At 45.1% G+C, this 17,329-nt stretch overlaps 1 protein-coding gene across 1 annotated transcript in view; it reads left to right on the top strand.

Moving 5' to 3' along the window:
* Positions 1-1,426: 1,426 nt before the first annotated feature.
* CEPT1 (choline/ethanolamine phosphotransferase 1) overlaps positions 1,427-17,329 on the top strand; it is a 295,146-nt gene continuing 279,243 nt past the window's right edge. Inside the window, exon 1 of the mRNA XM_044288220.1 lies at positions 1,427-1,549. The gene's annotated coding sequence lies outside the window, so the exon portion shown is untranslated. The remainder of the gene's footprint in view (positions 1,550-17,329) is intronic.

Raw genomic sequence — 17,329 nt, 5'->3', positions numbered from 1 at the left:
ATATTTTTCTGGCGATGATCTTGTGGGGGCTCATTTTTTGTGGGACGAGATGACATCTTCATTTTGGGGTAGATATATTTTGACCTCTTGATATTATGCTTTTTGTGAGGAGAGATGAAAAAAATATGTCTGTTCTGGCACGATTTTTATATATTTTTTTGGTACAGCATTCACCTGACATGGTAGATAATGTGATATTTTTTTATAGAGCAGGTTGTTGCAAACATGGTGATCCCCAATATGTCTATCTTTTGCAATTTTACACAATAAAAGCATTTTTGAAAAAGTGTCGCCATTTTCTGACAGTAATTTTTTTCTGTAGATCGTTTTTTGTACGGGCTCCTTTTTTGTAAGAGAAGGTGACATTTTCATTGGTACCACTTTAGGGAACATAGTACTTTTAATTGCTCGCATACTTTTTGTGGAGGCATAAGTTTTTATTTATTTTTGTTTTAACAGTATTCACCTGATGGGGTACATCATGTTATATTTTTATAGAGCAGGTTGATACAGATGCGGCAATATATAATATGCCTTTTTTCCCCAAAACCATTCTTGGAAAAAAAAATCCCGTATTTGTATTGTCATTTTCTTAGTCATTTATTTTTTATTTTTCTGACAATCGTCTTATGTAGGTTTGGAAAGTCAGGTGGATCCAGCACTAAGGAGACGTATAAGACTCTTTCTTTACATTTCCAATTCCATTCAATTCCGCTTCTCGCTTTGGCTGAAGAAAATGCAGGAAAATATGAAGATACTCCGTATGCATTCTGTTTCCGTTCAAAGATAGAACATTTCCTATTATTGTCCGCATAACGGACAAGGATAGTACTGTTCTATCAGGGGCCAGCTGTTCCATTCCGCAAAAAATTAAATGCACATGGACGTCATCCGTATTTTTTGCGGATCCGTTTTTTGCGGACCGCAAAATACAGAAAAAGCCATACGGTCGTGTGTAAGAGGCCTTAAACCCTCCTTCAAAAAACTTTGGGAGCCTATGCTTGGGGCAAGGATGGCTACGTACGCATTTACAGTAGACAAGCAGTAAAGGTTAGTTATTTACTATTTCCTTTGATATGCCTTAAAAGCACATACATTTTGAAACCTGCACTTTTTTCGAGATTTTCTGTACATTTTGAAAATGGTTCTAAACATAAAACATATCAACCAATACGTACTATGAACGTATGGTACATGAGAACACTTGATACATAACTGACGTCTCTCAGGCTGTAGCTATGACGCGCACACTAGATGGGAATCATTTCTTTCTACCACTGTCAATCCCCTAACGCCGTCTATGGAGCCCACTGGTCTATCCACGGCCTCGTCACATAGGAAGCGCTGGTGAAGTAAATACAAGTAGAACGCGATTGGTGCTTCGTTTAGCCTTCGCTGATTGGCTGTAAGTCTGAGGTGGGCGGGAGTAAGCGCAGCAGGGAAGTGTAGCTCAGAGTTTGGTTACCGTGTAGCATCACTGCTTCCGGTGTACGCTGTGAGAGTGGAAAGGCAGCCAAACGGTATTGTCCTGCCTGGTGGAAAAGCCAAGGTAGGTGCAATGGTAATGGCAAGGCGCCTGGGTACCTGCTGGTGACCGGGTGTAGTCCACGAACATGTTACGTTTTGCTGTATTTGAAGTGGTGTGGACCTCACCTGTCTTACCATTATGGTAATCAGTGGATAGTACAAGTGATAGCAGATGCCTTCATTACGGAAGAATACTATTTCTCCTAAGGGCTCTTTCACACTTGCGTTGTTCTTTTCCGGCATAGAGTTCCGCCGTCGGGGCTCTATGCCGGAAGAATCCTGATCAGTTTTATCCTAATTCATTCTGAATGGAGAGAAATCCATTCAGGATGCATCAGGATGTCTTCAGTTCAGGACCGGAATGTTTTTTGGCCGGAGAAAATACCGCAGCATGCTGCGCTTTTTGCTCCGGCCAAAAATCCTGAATCACTTGCCGCAATGCCGGATCGGGAATTAATGCCCATTGAAAGCCATTAATCTGGATCCGGCATTAAAGGGACACTGACGGGCAAAATCAGCATATTTAGTTATATATATGGTCTTATACAGTCTATTAAAAGCATCTAAGTATCCCCCCTGTCCACCTTATAAATACCGAAAAATTAAAGTTTTATAACCTGCCTGTCTCGTCACTAATCTGCCCAAGGGGCGGCGTTTCATCTCAAAATGCGCCCAGCCAGCCGCTCCCAACTGCTGCTCTGAAGCCCCGCCCAGCTCATCAATATTCACTTTGCTGGGTGGCGGCTACAACTCTCCCCAGTCACGATCCTGCGCATGGGCAATTGAATCCTCCTGGCATCGTTCACGTCTAATCTTCTGCGCTTGCGCCCGGCCGTGGTCAGTGTCCCTTTAAGCTAAACGTCGTTTCGGCGCATTACCGGACCGACGTTTAGCTTTTTCTGAATAGTTACCATGGCTGCCAGGACGCTAAAGTCCTGTTTGCCATGGTAAAGTGTAGTGGGGAGCGGGGGAGCAGTATACTTACCGGGGCGCTTCAGAGTGACGTCAGGGCGCCCCACGCGCATGGATCACGTCATCCATGCGCATGGGGCGCTCTGCCGTCACTCTGGAGCGCCCCTGGAGCCACGCGGACGGTAAGTATACTGCGCCCACGCTCCCCACTACTACTATGGCAACCAGGACTTTAACCACTTCAGCCCCGCTAGGTGAAACCCCCTTCATGACCAGGCCACTTTTTACACTTCGGCACTACACTACTTTCACCGTTTATCGCTCGGTCATGCAACTTACCACCCAAATGAATTTTACCTCCTTTTCTTCTCACTAATGGAGCTTTCATTTGGTGGTATTTTATTGCTGCTGACATTTTTACTTTTTTTGTTATTAATCAAAATGTAACGATTTTTTTTGCAAAAAAATGACATTTTTCACTTTCAGCTGTGAAATTTTGCAAAAAAAAACGACATCCATATATAAATTTTTCGCTAAATTTATAGTTCTACATGTCTTTGATAAAAAAAAAATGTTTGGGCAAAAAAAAAAATGGTTTGGGTAAAAGTTATAGCGTTTACAAACTATGGTACAAAAATGTGAATTTCCGCTTTTTGAAACGGCTCTGACTTTCTGAGCACCTGTCATGTTTCCTGAGGTTCTACAATGCCCAAACAGTAGAAAAACCCCACAAATGACCCCATTTCGGAAAGTAGACACCCTAAGGTATTCGCTGATGGGCATAGTGAGTTCATAGAACTTTTTATTTTTTGTCACAAGTTAGCGGAAAATGATGATGATTTCTTTTTTTTTTTTTTTTTCTGACAAAGTCTCATATTCCACTAACTTGCGACAAAAAATAAAAAATTCTAGGAACTCACCATGCCCCTCACAGAATACCTTGGGGTGTCTTCTTTCCAAAATGGGGTCACTTGTGGGGTAGTTATACTGCCCTGGCAATTTAGGGGCCCAAATGTGTGAGAAGAACTTTGCAATCAAAATGTGTAAGAAATGACCGGTGAAATCCGAAAGGTGCACTTTGGAATATGCGCCCCTTTGCCCACCTTGGCAGCAAAAAAGTGTGACACATCTGGTATCGCCGTACTCAGGAGAAGTTGGGGAATGTGTTTTGGGGTGTCATTTTACATATACCCATGCTGGGTGAGAGAAATATCTTGGCAAAAGACAACTTTTCCCATTTTTTTATACAAAGTTGGCATTTGACCAAGATATTTTTATCACCCAGCATGGGTATATGTAAAATGACACCCCAAAACACATTCCCCAACTTCTCCTGAGTACGGCGATACCAGATGTGTCACACTTTTTTGCTGCCAAGGTGGGCAAAGGGGCACACATTCCAAAGTGCACCTTTCGGATTTTGCAGGGCATTTTTTACACATTTTGATTGCAAAGTTCTTCTCACACATTTGGGCCCCTAAATTGCCAGGGCAGTATAACTACGCCACAAGTGACCCCATTTTGGAAAGAAGACACCCTAAGGTATTCCGTGAGGGGCATGGCGAGTTCCTAGAATTTTTTATTTTTTGTCACAAGTTAGCGGAAAATGATGATTTTTTTTTTTTTTCTCTTTTTTCCTTACAAAGTCTCATATTCCACTAACTTGCGACAAAAAATAAAAAATTCTAGGAACTCGCCATGCCCCTCACGGAATACCTTGGGGTGTCTTCTTTCCAAAATGGGGTCACTTGTGGCGTAGTTATACTGCCCTGGCAATTTAGGGGCCCATATGTGTGAGAAGTACTTTGCAATCAAAATGTGTAAAAAATGACCGGTGAAATCCGAAAGGTGCACTTTGGCATATGTGCCCCTTTGCCCACCTTGGCATCAAAAAAGTGTCACACATCTGGTATCGCCGTACTCAGGAGAAGTTGGGGAATGTGTTTTGGGGTGTCATTTTACATATACCCATGCTGGGTGAGAGAAATATCTTGGCAAAAGACAACTTTTCAAATTTTTTTATACAAAGTTGGCATTTGACCAAGATATTTTTCTCACCCAGCATGGGTATATGTAAAATGACACCCCAAAACACATTGCCCAACTTCTCCTGAGTACGGCGATACCAGATGTGTCACACTTTTTTGCTGCCAAGGTGGGCAAAGGGGCACATATTCCAAAGTGCACCTTTCGGATTTTGCAGGGCATTTTTTACACATTTTGATTGCAAAGTTCTTCTCACACATTTGGGCCCCTAAATTGCCAGGGCTGTATAACTACGCCACAAGTGACCCCATTTTGGAAAGAAGACACCCCAAGGTATTCCGTGAGGGGCATGGCGAGTTCCTAGAATTTTTTATTTTTTGTCGCAAGTTAGTGGAATATGAGACTTTGTAAGGAAAAAAGAAAAAAAAAGAAAAATCATCATTTTCCGCTAAATTGTGACAAAAAATAAAAAATTCTAGGAACTCGTCGTGCCCCCCACGGAATACCTTGGGGTGTCTTCTTTCCAAAATGGGGTCACTTGTGGCGTAGTTATACTGCCCTGGCAATTTAGGGGCCCAAATGTGTAAGAAGTACCTTGCAATCAAAATGTGTAAAAAATGGCCTGCGAAATCCGAAAGGTGCCCCTTTGCCCACCTTGGCTGCAAAAAAGTGTGACACATCTGGTATCGCCGTACTCAGGAGAAGTTGGGGAATGTGTTTTGGGGTGTCATTTTACATATACCCATGCTGGGTGAGAGAAATATCTTGGCAAAAGACAACTTTTCCCATTTTTTTATACAAAGTTGGCATTTGACCAAGATATTTTTCTCACCCAGCATGGGTATATGTAAAAAGACACCCCAAAACACATTCCCCAACTTCTCCTGAGTACGGCGATACCACATGTGTGACACTTTTTTGCAGCCTAGATGCGCAAAGGGGCCCACATTCCTTTTAGGAGGGCATTTTTAGACATTTGGATCCCAGACTTCTTCTCACACTTTCGGGCCCCTAAAAAGCCAGGGCAGTATAAATACCCCACATGTGACCCCACTTTGGAAAGAAGACACCCCAAGGTATTCAATGAGGGGCATGGAGAGTACCTAGAATTTTTTTTTTTTTGCATAAGTTAGCGGATATTGATTTTTTTTTTTGTTTTTTTTCTCACAAAGTCTCACTTTCCGCTAACTTAGGACAAAAATTTCAATCTTTCATGGACTCAATATGCCCCTCACGGAATACCTTGGGGTGTCTTCTTTCCGAAATGGGGTCACATGTGGGGTATTTATACTGCCCTGGCTTTTTAGGGGCCCTAAAGCGTGAGAAGTCTGGAATATAAATGTCTAAAAATGTTTACGCATTTGGATTCCGTGAGGGGTACGGTGCGTCCATGTGAGATTTTATTTTTTGACACAAGTTAGTGGAATATGAGACTTTGTAAGAAAAAACAAAAACAAACAAAAAATGTCCGCTAACTTGTGCCAAAAAAAATGGCTGAATGGAGCCTTACCAGGGGGGGAGTGATCAATGACAGGGGGGTGATCAATGACAGGGGGGTGATCACCCATATAGACTCCCTGATCACCCCCCTGTCATTGATCACCCCCCCTGTAAGGCTCCATTCAGACGTCCGCATGATTTTTACGGATCCATGGATACATGGATCGGATCCACAGAACGCATGCGGACGTCTGAATGGAGCCTTACAGGGGGGTTATCAATGACAGGGGGTGATCAGGGTAATCAGGGTAATCACCCCCCTGTCACTGATCACCCCCCCTGTAAGGCTCCATTCAGACATCCGCATGATTTTTTACGGATCCATGGATCCATGGATCGGATCCACAAAACGCATGCGGACGTCTGAATGGAGCCTTACAGGGGGGTTATCAATGACAGGGGGTGATCAGGGTGATCACCCCCCTGTCACTGATCACCCCCCCTGTAAGGCTCCATTCAGACATCCGCATGATTTTTTACGGATCCATGGATACATGGATCGGATCCACAGAACGCATGCGGACGTCTGAATGGAGCCTTACAGGGGGGTTATCAATGACAGGGGGTGATCAGGGTAATCAGGGTGATCACCCCCCTGTCACTGATCACCCCCCCTGTAAGGCTCCATTCAGACATCCGCATGATTTTTTACGGATCCATGGATACATGGATCGGATCCACAGAACGCATGCGGACGTCTGAATGGAGCCTTACAGGGGGGTTATCAATGACAGGGGGTGATCAGGGTAATCAGGGTGATCACCCCCCTGTCACTGATCACCCCCCCTGTAAGGCTCCATTCAGACATCCGCATGATTTTTTACGGATCCACAGAACGCATGCGGACGTCTGAATGGAGCCTTACAGGGGGGTTATCAATGACAGGGGGTGATCAGGGTAATCAGGGTGATCACCCCCCTGTCACTGATCACCCCCCCTGTAAGGCTCCATTCAGACATCCGCATGATTTTTTACGGATCCATGGATCCATGGATCGGATCCACAAAACGCATGCGGACGTCTGAATGGAGCCTTACAGGGGGGTTATCAATGACAGGGGGGGTAATCAGGGTGATCACCCCCCTGTCACTGATCACCCCCCCTGTAAGGCTACATTCAGACGTTCGCATGATTTTTACGGATCCATGGATACATGGATCGGATCCGTAAAAATCATGCGGACGTCTGAATGGAGCCTTACAGGGGGGTGATCAATGACAGGGGGTGATCAGGGAGTGTATATGGGTGATCACCCGCCTGTCATTGATCACCCCCCTGTAAGGCTCCATTCAGACGTCCGCATGATTTTTACGGATCCATGGATACATGGATCGGATCCGTAAAAATCATGCGGACGTCTGAATGGAGCCTGACAGGGGGGTGATCAATGACAGGGGGTGATCAGGGAGTGTATATGGGTGATCACCCGCCTGTCATTGATCACCCCCCTGTAAGGCTCCATTCAGACGTCCGCATAATTTTTACGGATCCATGGATACATGGATCGGATCCGTAAAAATCATGCGGACGTCTGAATGGAGCCTGACAGGGGGGTGATCAATGACAGGGGGGTGATCAATGACAGGGGGGTGATCAATGACAGGGGGGTGATCAATGACAGGGGGGTGATCAATGACAGGGGGGTGATCAATGACAGGGGGGTGATCAATGACAGGGGGGTGATCAATGACAGGGGGGTGATCAATGACAGGGGGGTGATCAATGACAGGGCGGTGATCAATGACAGGGCGGTGATCAGGGAGTTTATATGGGGTGATCAGGGGTTTATAAGGGGTTAATAAGTGACGGGGGGGGGGGGGGTGGGGGGGTGTAGTGTAGTGTGGTGTTTGGTGGGACTGTACTGACCTACCTGTGTCCTCTGGTGGTCGATCCTAACAAAAGGGACCACCAGAGGACCAGGTAGGAGGTATATTAGACGCTGTTATGAAAACAGCGTCTAATATACCTGTTAGGGGTTAAAAAATTCGGATCTCCAGCCTGCCAGCGAGCGATCGCCGCTGGCAGGCTGGAGATCCACTCGCTTACCTTCTGTTCCTGTGAGCGCGCGCCTGCGCGCGCTTCACAGGAAATCTCGCGTCTCGCGAGATGACGCGCCGATGCGTCCAGGAGGAATAAATCAACCACCTCCCGGACGCATCGGCGCGTTAGGCGGTCGGGAGGTGGTTAATAGCGTCCTGGCTGCATAGTAACACTGAACGTATTTTGAAGACTGATCCGTCTTCAAATGCTTTCAGTTCACTTGCCGGATCCGGCGTGTAATTCCGGCAAATGGAGTACAAGACGGATCCGGACAACGCAAGTGTGAAAGAGCCCTAAAAGTGTATACTGTGTTGTCCCCTTATGTGATCCCTGCAGGCGCACATTGGAAACCTATAACAATCTGACCTCACCCACAATAATGCCCCCTGTCACAATGGCACAAATATTAAAGGGCACCTGTCAGCATATTTGCCATATACAGCTAATGGTCACACCACACAGGTAAATGCTCTCTGACACGTACCTATTATTAGGTTTGAGCGAATGAGGTACCACTTGGAACCGAACCCGAGTTCAGGAAATTGGGTTTTACAGTACAAATTAGATTATGAAGTTATTACCTGAAGTCTCGCGAGACTTTGCAAAGCAATAACTTCAGCTCACTGGAGCCAATACATTCTCCTGCTCTGTACAGTATTGGAACAAAGTTTTATACGCTTCGACTTTGGATGTTTCAGTTGAAGTCGATTCGCTCATCTCAAATTTTTTATTTTAAAGCACTATTAATTCCATGGCACTGTACATCCAGATGGGGTTACACAAATATAAAAATGCAAGAACCTATTAACAGACTGGAACAGAGGGGTAGAGCTTTCAATCTATAAGGAAAGGGAACAATATGTAAATGCTGGTCATGGAGTTATCATTTTTTTACACTGCTCGAGTCACTGCCACAAGCCACCCATCTCATTGTGATTGACAGCTCCCCGTCTGGTGTATACACTTCAGATTCCTGTTAGGGCTCATGCCCACGAATGTAAGGGGCCCGTGCTGCGGGCCGCATAAGGCGGCTTCGCAATACACGGGTGACCAGCCATGTGCATTCTGTATCACGGATGTGGACCTTTTCACTTGAATGGGTCCGCAAATCCAGAGATGCAGCGTGGAAGCACGGATTTGAACCCCACGGAAGACCTACGGAGTGCTTCCGTGGTGTTTCTGGCCATGCCTCCACACCACAAAAAAATAGTGCATGCACTACTTTTTTGTGGTGCGGATCACGGACCCCATTCAAGTTAATTGCTCTGCGATCCGCATGTGGCTGCCCCATGGTTGGTGCCCGTGCATTGTGGACCGCAATTTGCAGTCCACAGCACTGAGCCCTGACGTTCGTGAGCCCTTAGGGCCCAGGCAAACGACCGTTTTTTTAAATCTGCAAAACAAGGATACCGGCTGTGTTCATTTTGCGGAATGAAATGGCTGACCCCCAATAGAACAGTCCTATACTCGTCCGTAATGCAGACAATAATAGGACGGTCTATTTTCCCAATGCCCGCACAGCGGCACGTAACAGGAGGATATCCCGCCTCCCCAGGGACAGGAAACAACATGGAGATCTTTAAATAGTCCCCTCCCCTTACCTGCTCCAGTTGTTTCCTGTCCCTCTGGGAGTATGTGGCGATCCTCATGTGGGAGAACGTTTGGTCTTTTAAAGCAGCGCCCGGCTAGCCAGAAGAACTCCCAGCAGGGAGCAGGTCCGTGGGGCGCAGTACGGCCCTTCCTGACTCCTAGGCATAAGTCCTCCGGTGAGTTTTCCATCTGTAAAAAGGGTTTCAGGGCTCCAGATGGCGACCAAAATGGTTGCCAATGCAACTTTTTAGTCTTGTCGCCATTTGCGACTAGACCCGCCGCAGCTCTGACGTTGAATACAGCGGCGGGGCACAGGAGCTGATTATAGTTCTCTGTGCTGCCGCCGCCAATAAGGAGGAAGACTGGAGTGGAGGGGCTGTGGCCACTGCGCCACCAATGAGAATAACTGACCTGTTAATACAAATACAGGAGGCGGGTGCCGGAATCAAATAGCCGGCACCCGAGCTGTGATCAGCGGCAGTTAACCCCTCAGGGCACTGTGCCCTCCCCAGTATAATAGACATTGGTGGCGCAGTGCGCGCCCCCCAACACCCCAGTATAATAAACATTGGTGGCGCAGTGCCAATGAGGGTTAAAAAAAAAAAATTACTCGCCGCCTCCAATTGATCGCGTAGCTGCCGGTCTCCTGTTCTTTCTTCAGGACCTGTGGTGACGTCACTGAGCTCATCACGTGGTCCATTACCATGGTGATGGATCATGTGATGAGCACAGTGTCACCACAGGTCCTTTGACAGGTACTGAAGAAAGAACAGGAGACTGACCTTCTACTAAGTATTCTGTATTAAAGAATGCTATTATTTTCCCTTATAACCATGTTATAAGGGAAAATAATACAGTGAATAGACTTTCATCCTAGCAACCATGCGTGAAAATTGCACCGTATCTGCACTTGCTTGCGATTTTCACGCAGCGCACGAGTGATGCGTGAAAATCACTGCTCATGTGCACAGCCCCATAGAAGTGAATGGGTCCGGATTCAGTGCGGGTGCAATGCGTTCACCTCACGCATTGCACCCGCGCAGAAATCTCGCCCGTGTGAAAGGGGCTTAAGGGTGAATAGGACAAGAGTTCCATCCCCTAAGGGGGCTAATAGTAAGTAAGTTTAAAAAAAAACTAAAAAAAAACACAAACACTAAGGCTACTTTCACACTTGCAGCAATGTGATCCGGCAAGCAGTTGCCGATCTGGATGTGACTGAAAGCATTTGTGAGACGCATCCGGATGCGGATCCATCTCACAAATGCATTGCAAAAACGAATCCATCTCTCCGCTTGTCATACGACAGACGGATCTGTCTTGTATCTTTTTACACATTTTTACCGGTCTGCGCAGACCGGAAGCACGGATCCGGTATTTTGAATGCCGGATCTGGCACTAATACATTCCTATGGGGAAAAATGCTGGATCCGGCATTAAGGTAAGTCTTCAGTTTTTTTCGCCGGAGATAAAACCGTAGCATGCTACGGTTTTCTCTTTTGCCTGATCGGTCAAAATGACTGAACTGAAGACATCATGATGCATACTGAACGGATTAGGCCTCTTTCACACTTGCGTTGTCCGGATCCGGCGTGTACTCCATTTGCCGGAATTACACGCCGGATCCGGAAAAACGCAAGTGAACTGAAAGCATTTGAAGAGGGATCCGTCTTCAAAATGCGTTCAGTGTTACTATGGCAGCCAGGACGCTATTAAAATCCTGGTTGCCATAGTAGTAGTGGGGAGCAGTATACTTACCGTCCGTGCAGCTCCCGGGGCGCTCCAGAATGACGTCAGAGCGCCCCATGCGCATGGATGAGCGTGGGGCGCCCTGACGTCACTCTGGATCGCCCCGGGAGCCGCACGGACGGTAAGTATACTGCTCCCCCGCTTCCCACTACACTTAACCATGGCATGCCATGGTAACCATTCAGAAAAAGCTAAACGTCGGATCCGGCAATGCGCCGAAACGACGTTTAGCTTAAGGCCGGATCCGGATCAATGCCTTTCAATGGGCATTAATTCCGGATCCGGTCTTGCGGCAAGTGTTCAGGATTTTTGGCCGGAGCAAAAAGCGCAGCATGCTGCGGTATTTTCTCCGGCCAAAAAACATTCCGGTCCTGAACTGAAGACATCCTGAACGGATTTCTCTCCATTCAGAATGCATGGGGATAACCCTGATCAGGATTCTTCCGGCATAGAGCCCCGACGACGGAACTCTATGCCGGAAGAAAAGAACGCAAGTGTGAAAGAGCCCTTACTCTCCATTCAGAATGCATGGGGATATGCCTGATCAGTTCTTTTCCGGTATAGACCCTGTGACGGAACTCTATGCTGGAAAGGAAAAACGCTAGTGTGAAAGTACCCTAAAATATTAAGTTTAAATCCCCCCTTTCCCAATTTTACATATAAAACATATAAATAAACATATTACATAGCGCTGCGTCCGAAAAGTCCAAACGATTAAATTATGAAAAAATATCTCCTATGCAGTGAGCGCCGTAACAGAAATAAATAAATAAAAACCATGCGATTCGCCATTTTTTTTGTCACCTTGTCACCCCAAAAAATAGGATAGGACTGTTCTATTATGGGCCGAATGTTTTATAAAATGCACATGGCTTTTTTTGGTGTGTTTTTTTGTTTTATTTTTCTTTTTTTTTGCGTGGTATTGAGTAATCGCAATACTTTTTTATGGTTATGAAAGCGAATCAAAATTTTGGTATCGAGACAACCCGATGCCAATCTGATCGGAATAGAGTTGTCCTGATACCAAAATTTTGATTCGGTTTCGATTTGGCGACTAAAAATTTAATTTGGCTCCTAAATTTTTCAGTTCAGGAGCCAATGGCTACTAAGTATTTGTTTTAGTCTGGAGCACTGGGTTTGCTGTCTGGATATAAAAAACCCTCTGTTCAAGGTGTTTGGAAAAGATTGTTTCTGAGGAGCCTCCTTCCCTGTTGGATAACATCAGACACATTATAAAGCAGGAAGTGAGCAGTGCGGTGGATCAAAAATTAGCTTCCACGTCTCAAAGACCCTCTACTTCCATGACTGAGATGTCCACTTCCTTAGACTAACGGTCAGGAATATGATTTAGATAAAGGCAAACTTCCCTCTGGGTCTGAGTTGGATTCCTCAGAGGATGAGTCTGGGAGGCCGCTTTGTTCCATAGAGGACACTGACGCATTATTAAAAACTTTTAGAACGACCCTAAACTTAGAAGAATCCAAGCAACCCAAGACGGTGCAGGACCTTATGTTCAAGGGTATAGGAGAAAAAAGGAAGAGAGTTTTTCCCCTTCACTCCAATATAACGGGATTAATTAATACGGAATGGGTCGACCTAGAAAAAAGATCTGGTGTTTCTAGAGTCCTAAAAAGAAAATACCCTTTTGCAGAGGTAGATGCAGCCTTTTTGGATAAGTGTCCAAAATTAGATGCCCCAGTTGCAAAAATTACTAAAAAAATCTGCGTTACCCTTTGAGGATTTAGGTCTGCTGAAAGACCCTATGGACAAAAAGGGTGAGACGCTACTGAAGAAATCATGGGAAGCCTCCATGTCCATCCTAAGGCCTAGTGTAGCTTCCACTTAGGCCCCTTTCACACGAGCGTGACGGATTAGGTCTGGATGCGTTCAGGGTGCACTGGCCACCAATCATATTCAAACTGGGGAGGGGGGGGGTCTGCCCCCTGCTGCCTGGCAGCCCTGATCTCTTACAGGGGGCTATGATACGCACAATTAACCCCTTCAGGTGCGGCACCTGAGGGGTTAATTGTGCTGATCACTGCCCCCTGTAAGAGATCGGGTGCTGCCAGGCAGCAGAGGGCAGTCATGTACACAGTTTGTAGTATATTCTAACTAGAAGCGTCCCCGTCACCATGGGAACGCCTCTGTGTTAGAATATACTGTCGGATATGAGTTTTCACGATGTAGCTCATATCCGACAGTATATACTAACATAGAGGCGTTCCCATGGTGATGGGGAGTCTAAAAGATCTAGGATGGTTGATAAATATGGAGAAGTCAGATCTCCGTCCAGAAAAGAAAAAGGTATTTTTAGGGATGTTGTTGGACTCTGAACTCATGAAGACCTTTCTTCCACAAGAAAAAATCCAGATGATCAGTCAGGAGTTAACCCTGTTCTGCAGCAAATACAAGGTAACAATCCGATTTGATGATGAAGATCTTGGGTCTGATGTCCTCGACTATCCCACCAGTAAAGTGGGCCCAAGCCCACTCTCGGATCCTCCAGTTATTCATGCTCAGAACATGGAACAAGAGGGTAAACCCACTGGAGATGAGTGAGAGTTCCTCAATACGTAAAGGACTCCTTAAGCTGGTGGCTGGTCAGAAAAAAATTAGGCTGGGGCGTTCCTTGGCAGCAAACTAACGTTACAATAACTACAGACGCCAGCAGAAGTGGCTGGGGAGCCTTTTCAGATCAGTCCATAGAGCAAGGTACCTGGCAGGAATACCTAAGCTTAGCTTCTTCCAACCTAAGGGAGTTAACCGCAGTTTGGGAAGCATTAAAAGCCCTTCACCCAAAACTCAGGGGAAAAGAGATAAAAGTATTATCGGACAATACCACAACCCTAGCATACTTGAACAAACAAGGGGGCACAAAAAGTTCAGCCCTAGCAAAAGTCTCAAAAGAAATATTCCAGTGGGCAGAAAGAAATGTACTGTCAGTCTCAGCAGTTCACATAAGGAGAGAGAACGAGGTTGCGGATTTCCTCAGCAGAGATGTCTTGAAAGAGGACCAGTGGTGCCTGAACCGGAAAATATTTCTTCAGATATCAAAAAAGTGGTTCTTTCCAGAAGTAGATCTATTCGCAACGCGTCTAAACAGACAGACAAATTCTGTTCTCTATCCTACACGGATCACCCATTCATAGTCAACGCTCTCTCCCAACCATGGCCGGACGAGAACTTGTATGTCTTTCCTACATTTGCGCTAATCCCCAAGGTTCTACATACAGTGTTATTGGGAAGCCACAGGTTGCTTCTGATTGCACCTTATTGGCCCAGGAAATCATGGTTCCCACTACTACTGAATATGTCAACAAGGGACTTTTATCTGCTACCGGATGTTCCGGATCTCCTTCATTATGGCCCAGTTTGGCATCCCAGGGCAACTCGACTTCAACTAGCAGTATGGAACATGAACGGGAATTATTAAGAGAGAAAGGCCTCTCCGATGCAGTAATTTCCATGATTCTCTATAGCCGCAAAAATGTGACATCAAGGATCTATAACAGAATCTGGCAGTTATTTTTAAAATTTACAGATAATGATATCAGGGGCCCCTTTATTATCGCTATGGTTCTGGAGTTTCTCCAGTCGGGTCTATAAAAGGGTCTTAGAGTTAGCACAATTAAAGTCCAGATATCTGCCCTAAGTGCCTTTCTGGACATTAAACTGGCAGAAGCGGATCTCATCCAAAGATTTGTGAAAGGGGCCCGAAGAAAACGACCCATGGTTAGGCCCACTGTTTCCCCTTGGGATTTAAACCTGGTACTATCTGCCTTAACAGACAGTCCCTTTGAGCCCTTACCGGAGATATCTTTAAAATTGCTTACTTTCAAAACCGTTTTTCTGATAGCTATTACCACGGCTAGAAGGGTGGGGGGAAATGCAAGCCTTTTCGTGCAGACCTCCTTATCTAACAATCAAAGATGATAGAATAGTATTAAAACACTCTCCTTCTTTTTTGGCCTAAGGTGGTCTGTCTACAGGAAGTGTCTCTTCCATCCATTGGGTCTCCATCTGGCAGTCAAGAACAAAGACTCTTTCATAACCTAGATGTGAGAAGAGCAGTACTGACCTACCTTAAAACCACGGGGAACTTCAGAAAGACGGACAGACTGTTCAATTTTCAGGCCCAAACAGGGGTAACGGGGCAAGCAAAGCATCTGTTAGCCGATGCATCAGATCTGCAATCTTGTGATGTTATGACTCAAAATAAAGTCTCTCCCCCTCTTCCAACAGGTCTTAACACCCATTCAACTCGGTCGTTAGCAGCATCTTGGGCTGAATCAACGGATGTTCTATTAGAACAGATTTTCCAGGCAGCCACCTGGTCCTCACCTTCCACCTTTGCTCGCAGAGTGTTAACTGCGGTATTCCCACCCTTATTTAGAGCATCGCTGTTATTCCTCCTGTTAGGTGCCACTGTGGGGGCGTTTGGAAAGATTTCTATTACTTACCGGTAATTGTTTTTTCCTCTAGCCCCCCACAGCGGCACGGGGAATTTCCCCATCCCATTATATATTGCCTTTTTTCTATATTGAAATTTTTCTTTTTTGGAAAATATCCTTGTTCATGTTTTGTTCAGTTTTGATAATACAAAAATATTAATATGTTGCATCCTTTTCTGAGTTTCTCCGTTATTTACTGGAGCAGGTAAGGGGAGGGGACTATTTAAAGATCTCCATGTTCCCTGTCCCTGGGGAGGCGGGGTATCCTCCTGTTATGTGCCGCTGTGGGGGGTAGAGGAAAAACCAATTACTGGTAAGTAATTGAAATCTTTATTTTTATTTTTTTTGCGGAACGGACCTACGGACGTGGAATTCACGCAGTGGCTCCTTGACTTGGGCAGTGCAAGAAGACACCACAAGGACTCCATGACCCTCATTTACATTAAATTCTACAAGAAAATGACCATGCCGTACACTTTATATAAAACAAATAATCTTTATTGATAATAAATATGTTGATAAAAAGTATTAAAACGTGGTGTAAGCCATACACAGGAAGATACGGAGAACCATTCCCCAGCGGTCAATTACATAGTACATAAGGCCAAAAAAAGACATTTGTCCATCCAGTTCGGCCTGTTATCCCGCAAGTTGATCCAGAGGAAGGCAAAAAAATAAAAAAATAAATCATATAGTATATAGCACGTTAGGGATCGTCCGATACAGATTTTTTAGGGCCGATACCGATAATTTGTGAACTTTCAGGCCGATTAATTAATTTATACAGATTATTCTGGGAATTTTTATTTTTTGGAAAAAAAAAAAATCCTACACACATCTGCTGAAAATTAATGTTTATTGTTAACCACTTCAGCCCCGCTAGCTAAAACCCCCTTCATGACCAGGCCACTTTTTACACTTCTGCACTACACTACTTTCACCGTTTATCGCTCGGTCATGCAACTTACCACCCAAATGAATTTTACCTCCTTTTCTTCTCACTAATAGAGCTTTCATTTGGTGGTATTTCATTGCTGCTGACATTTTTACTTTTTTTGTTATTAATCGAAATTTAACAATTTTTTTTTTGCAAAAAAATGACATTTTTCACTTTCAGCTGTAAAATTTTGCAAAAAAAAAAAAACGACATCCATATATAAATTTTTCGCTAAATTTATAGTTCTACATGTCTTTGATTAAAAAAAAAAATGTTTGGGCAAAAAAAAAAATGATGCGAGGAGAGAAAGGTAGTCGGGCGGCACTGCTTGCACTGATAATGCCGTAATAAACCAAACCGTAATGCAGTTCAAAAAATACTTCTTAATGTGGTGCTCAGCAAGGAGGATACTGTAAGCAGGAGGTTGCAACATGAGGAGAAGGCAGAAATAAAGTTGCGGCACTCACCGAAGTATGTAGCAATTTCTTTATTGAAGCTTCCTCAAAGGGTAGCTGGAGGATCCAGGGGCGGACACAAAGTTGCGAGCGGCGACGGCCGTTTCGCGCGCGAGACCGCGCTTCCTCAGGCCACTAATTGCGTCATTGCGCATACGTGCGCTTTATGCAGGTGGATAGGGGGA

The sequence above is a fragment of the Bufo gargarizans genome, chromosome 3, assembly GCF_014858855.1.
Source record: "Bufo gargarizans isolate SCDJY-AF-19 chromosome 3, ASM1485885v1, whole genome shotgun sequence".
NCBI classification, from domain to species: domain Eukaryota; kingdom Metazoa; phylum Chordata; class Amphibia; order Anura; family Bufonidae; genus Bufo; species Bufo gargarizans.
The sequence above is the reverse complement of the archived record's forward strand: the minus strand, read 5'-3'. Positions and strand labels throughout refer to the sequence as shown.